Raw genomic sequence first — 6,181 nt, 5'->3', positions numbered from 1 at the left:
TCACGGTCGAATCTAGTGATCGCATGTCGAACTCAAATTGAAGACCTCAGCATTTCAAATGCTGTTTACTTCTTATGGGTACCCGGCCATTCTGGTATTACTGGAAATGAATGGGCTGATGAGTTGGCTAGAGCTGGTGCAACGAATGATTTCGTTGGTCCTGAACCAGCTTTACCACTTTCAACTAGTTGGATAAAGCACAAGATTCGTTCTTGGGCTGCATCCAAACATGCCAGCTACTGGCGCAGCTTGCAAACTTGCGCTCAGACAAAAGCATTTCTACCAGATTTAAATCTGAAAATGTCAAAGTGTCTACTGCATTTCTCCAAGCATCATTGCAGTATTCTGGTCAGAGCTCTGACTGAACATTGCAAACTCAATTATCACATGACTACTATTCAACGTGCTGAGTATTATTCGTGTGATTTGTGTGAATGCGATTATGGTACTTCATATCATCTGATATGTAACTGTCCCGCATTGACGCAGCTACGTATCCGGGTTTTTGGTTCTCCATACATGGTTGAGTCTGTATATGCGGAGCTAAAATTGAAGGATATTCTCTTGTTTCTCACCCAATGTGGTAAGGAGCTATAGTCGGAAGGGTTCTTCGTTCTTCCTGGAGTGAATGAATCCCTTCTGTATTCACCTTAAATAGGGTTTAGCAGATTTTTTGGCATCCTTTTAGGGGGTACCGAATTTACTTCTGCTCGTACATACTGCGAATCGTTCTGCATTCTTCCGGGAGTGCAGAATGGTGTCGCTTTTTTTAGATCTCTAAATCCTCTCGAGGGTTGGAGGTTTTATTAACAGCAGACTGTTCGGGACCTCGTAGAGGTTCAGAATTTACTTCTGCTTCCACTAAATGTGTTCCCCAGCAGATTGTTCAGCATCCCATAGGGGTGCAGAATTTACTTCTGCTTTTATGTGCTTTTGTGTCGTCAATTTTTCCCATCCTCCTAGTCCAACCCTTACCATTTCCTTTCAATCCTTTCCTCTTATACATCGGGAAAATGATGCTAAAAACAAATTGATGGCAAGGCACAAATCTCCAAATATCAAGGGGAACGTGCCATTTGAGCCAATTTGTTCTGATTCCTGATAGGGTAGTGGCGAATTCTGGTCACAATGGTCGATTCTGGCAGATTCAGTCTGCAGCTGGTGATCGGCAATGGTCGGTGGATTAAATATGACACTAGTGTCTTCCAGATGACGATTATACGTTTCAATGGGTCCGCGGGAAACACCCCCAGGTCACAGAGACCCAGAGGGTGGCCCGCATGTTGGTCATCGACTGAAGCAGTTTTCCCGTGGGCGATGATGTTGCCTAAGAGAATGAAAGAAGTATAGAGAAGTAATTTTGTGGAAAACGGGGTGAAAAAGGGGGTATGAGAACGAATGACTAAAAACGATAAAGATCTAATTAGTTGACATCAAGATGGTGGAGAAACGGAGGAATGGGGAACGAAAAAGTTAGTGACAGCAAAAAATCTTGTTATTTTCTGCAGAGATTGTGGACAGGCGAGGGATTTCGGAAATCGGGCGAATGTTAGTCTCGAACCTGTATATGAAGATTATTCTCCGCCTCGACAAAAGAGAGGATACTACGGATTACACTTGTATATTAATGTGTTTGAGGTAGTGGTTTATGAGAAGCATATATAAACTATCCCGACTCGCCAACACATCCCGAACCGGAACATTGGGTGGTCTACCTCGGACCCTAAGCAATTCCAGTAGCTCCGACCTGACGTCGCGATACTCTACGCACGACCACACGACATGCTCGATGTCCTGATAACCGTCGCCACAGGTGCAGAGACCGCTATCTTTGAGCCCAATACGCCGGAGATGTGCTTTGAAAGTGTAGTGATTTGACATGAGCCGCGACATAACACGAATGAAATCGCGACTCACGTTCATCCCCCTGAACCAAGGTTTCGTCGATACCTTAGGGATAATGGAGTGTAGCCATCGACCCAGCTCGCCATTGCTCCATGAAGTAGGCCAACTTTCGAGAGTTTTCTGACGAGAGATGCTGAAAAAATCATTGAAGCATATTGGTCATTCATAAATATCACCTTCTAATGCGCCCACCATAGCCAACGAGTCTGCCTTTTCATTGCCCGGAATGGAACAATGCGAAGGGACCCAAACTAACGATATCGAATAAGACCGTCCAGATAAAGCTCTCAAGTGTTCCCATATTTTCCCCAGAAAATAGAGGGGATACTTTCCTGGCTTCATTGCCCGGAGAGCTTCTATTGAACTTTGACTGTCCGTGACAATGAAGTAATGGTCTTTGGGCAAGGTGTCAATGATCTCAAGAGTGTACTGAATTTCAGCTAATTCTGCGACGTAAACTGAAGCTGGATCACTGCGGTGATGTTTTGATTGAAGATGCCGAAGCCTGTGACTCGTTGATGTTTGATCCGTCAGTGTAAAACATCTTTTCACAGTTGACTGTTCTAAATTTATTATAAAAAATATTGGGGGCCACTACAGTGGAATCAGAAGTATCCAAGAAATGAACACGGTTGGGAACAAATGAAGAAGGGTTAATATTCTGAGCCATGTAATCAAAATACAAGTACATAAAACGGGTCTGAGAATTGAGCTCGACAGGCCTTTCGAACTTTTCAATCACCATCGGATTCAAAACATCGCATTGGATTAGCAATCGATATGAGAGATCCCAAAATCGATTTTTCAACGGTAAGACGCCCGCCAACACGTCGAGACTCATCGTATGAGTTGACTGCATGCAACCTAAGGAAATACGCAAGCAACGATACTGGATTCTTTCCAGCTTGATGAAATGAGTGTTCGTCGCGGATCGGAAGCAAAAGCATCCGTATTCCATCACGGACAATATAGTTGTTTGGTACAACCTGATTAGGTCTTCTGGGAGGGCACCCCACCACGATCCGGTTATCGTACGAAGAAAGTTGATTCTCCGTTGGCATTTTTGTTTCAGATACCTAATGTGACATCCCCAGGTGCATTTGGATTCGAACCAGACCCCGAGATATTTAAATGTGAAGACCTGAGGTATGGTTTTACTCCCTAGTTGAAGCTGTAATTGTGCTGGTTCTCGCTTCTTTGAAAATACAACTAGCTCAGTTTTCTCCGTAGATAACTCGATACCCTTTTGAAGAGCCCATGTCGACAAGTTGTCGAGGGTATCTTGTAATGGTCCTCAGCAGCTTTGGGTCCTATAACAGAAACAACGCTGTCGTCGGCAAGTTGTCTAAGCGTGCAGGATGTGTTGATACATTCATCAATGTTGTTTACGTAAAAATTGTATAAAAGGGGGCTTCGGCATGAGCCCTGAGGAAGACCCATGTAGCTGAATCGTATTGTAGACAAATCACCATGCGCGAAATACATGCGTTTCTTAGACAATAGATTATTCAAAAAGTTATTCAAAATTGGTGAAAGGCCAAGCTGATGCAGCTTCTCAGATAAGATATTTATTGAGAGTGAATCAAAAGCTCCCTTGATGTCAAGGAAAATTGATGCCATTTGTTCTTTGCGAGCAAATGCCATTTGAATTTCTGTTGAGAGCAACGCAAGACAATCGTTCGTTCCTTTGCCCCTGCGGAAACCAAATTGTGTATCTGAAAGCAAGCCATTAGTCTCCACCCATTTGTCAAGACGAAAGAGAATCATTTTTTCGAACAATTTTCGGATGCAGGAAAGCATAGCAATCGGCCGATACGAATTGTGATCGGATGCTGGTTTTCCTAGTTTTTGGATGGCGATCACTCGCACTTGTCTCCAGTCGTGTGGGACAATATTACCCGTAAGAAACTTGTTGAATAAATTCAGTAAGCGCCTTTTGGCAAGGTCAGGGAGATTTTTCAACAAAATGAATTTAATTCTGTCTAGCCCCGGGGCTTTATTGTTACACGACAAAAGTGCGAGTGAGAGCTCTACCATCGAAAATGGTGTTTCGTTTGTATTTGATGTCGTGGCGCGGGTGATCTTCTGTTCCGGAACAGAGTCTGGGTATACTTTTTTAGCGAAATCGAATATCCAGCGGTTGGAATATTCCTCGCTTTCATTCGTGGCGTTTTGGTAGCGCATTCGTCGGGCTGCGTTCCAAAGAGTGCTCATCGATGTTTCTTTTGATAATCCGTCAACAAACCGTCGCCAATAACCAAGTTTCTTAGCTTTGACTAAGTTCTTCATTTGCTTGTCTAACGCCGCGTAATTCCGAAAATTATCGGGTGTTCCATTTTTTCTGAACTTTTTGAACGCTAAAGATCTTTTCGCGTTGAGTGATGAGCACTCTTTGTCCTACCACGGGTTAGGAGGACGGATGTTAGTTTTCGCGCCGGGTACACGTTTCGTCTGAGCTTGAATCGCAGTATCGAGAATCAAGCCAGCCATAAACAGGTACTCTGCCTCCGGAGGAAGTTCTTGTGATGTTGCTAGTTTTTCAGACAGCGAATTTGCGTAGTATTTCCAATCAATATTTCGTGTGAGGTCATACGAAACATTGATTGTCTACGATGGTCTTAATCCGCAGGCGATTGAAATTACGATAGGTAGATGGTCGCTACCGTGGGATCGGGGATCACCTTCCACGTGCAATCCAACCGTAGCGAGGTTGAGCATAATGTTAAATCCAGCGCGCTTGGTCCTGCTGGTGGTGCGGGAATCCGTGTCATTTTTCCGGTATTCAAAATAGTCATATTGAAGTTATCGCAAAGATCATAGATCGCGGTTGATCTGTTGTCATCATGAAGACAACCCCATCCCGTACCGTGAGAGTTAAAGTCTCCTAAAACTAACGTTGGCACGGGAAGAAGCTTCGTGATATCGCTAAGCCAGCGGTACCCAACCGTGGTTCTTGGTGGATTGTAGATGGAAGCAATGCAAAGGTCCTTGCCTTTCATTGTGACATGACATGCGACAACTTCAATACCTGGTATCGATTGGAAGTTAATTCGATAGAAGGAATAGCACTTTTTGATCCCCAAAAGTACTCCTCCGTAGGGATCGTCTCGATCCTTACGAATAATGTTAAAATCGTGGAAGTTTTGGGATACATCAAAAGTTAGCCAAGTTTCGCACAATGCAAATGCATTACACTTCAGGTTATTCACAAGAATTTTAAAAGAATTCATTTTTGGGATGATACTACTACAATTTCACTGTAAAACAGTGATTGAATCCGTAACCTCGGTGGATGAGTTAGCCATCGAAGGATACGATCGCTGAAAGAAGGGGCCATTTTGCAGTCAACTGCTTCAAAAAAGATCTAGCTGTAGTTATCAAAGTCATAAACAGGCTTTTAAGAGGAACAGAAATATTGAAGGTGTTAAATATCCAGTCCACAACATCAGAGAATTTTATGAGCCCAGCAACCAGCTGGTTCTCTGTTGGGTTTTCAGAGGCACTTGGTGATTTTGGTGTCCCGGGAAGTGGTGGGAATTCCTTCTCAGAATTGAGTTTTCCGAGACCAGGAGCTGTTTGCTTCGGAGCTTTGTCTCCACTACCTATAAACATTAATGTTGGAGGGACCGCCGAAGATGAACCTCCCAATGGGTCGTCAAACTCGCTCTCGTCAGTTGACAAGCATGTATAGATATTCGTTGATTGGTTAGGGGGGGGGGGGGTGGCACTCTTGAGCATGTCAGCAAAGGAACGCTTGGAGTGTTCCTTAAGGGAACGTTTCAAACCATCCTTTCGCGCTTTGTACGCGGGACATGCCATTAGGTCATGCGAACCCTCCTTACAGTAAAGACACTTTGCAGTACCCTTACCGCAGGAGCCATCCGCATGAGCCTCCCCACAATTAACAAAACGGGGCTTATTGCTGCAATGGGACGCTGTGCGTCAGCTCTGGCGATATTTGGAGAATATTCAATTTTTTTCCATTCAATTTGGGCCGGAAATAAACCGTGTACGGTCCGGCCGGGAGCAAAGTCCGTCGGGATAGCTCTTAATGCGAGATTTGCTATCGACAGTTGTCTCCATTTTATCATCTGGTGGGTCAGGGTTTTGTTTCTCAGGATTTGTCATGGCACGGAATTGTATCCGCACGGGTTAGAAATCTGGGATACCACCAGATAATTTCAAGGACAGATAAAAAAGGGAAAGAGAATGATACTTAGCTTAAAAATGAATAGCCACCAATGCCTGGCCTTGGCTAATCGGTGTGCTACAAAAC

Source organism: Malaya genurostris, unplaced genomic scaffold (assembly GCF_030247185.1).
Source record: "Malaya genurostris strain Urasoe2022 unplaced genomic scaffold, Malgen_1.1 HiC_scaffold_42, whole genome shotgun sequence".
Taxonomy (NCBI): domain Eukaryota; kingdom Metazoa; phylum Arthropoda; class Insecta; order Diptera; family Culicidae; genus Malaya; species Malaya genurostris.
Note: the sequence above shows the minus strand (reverse complement) of the source record.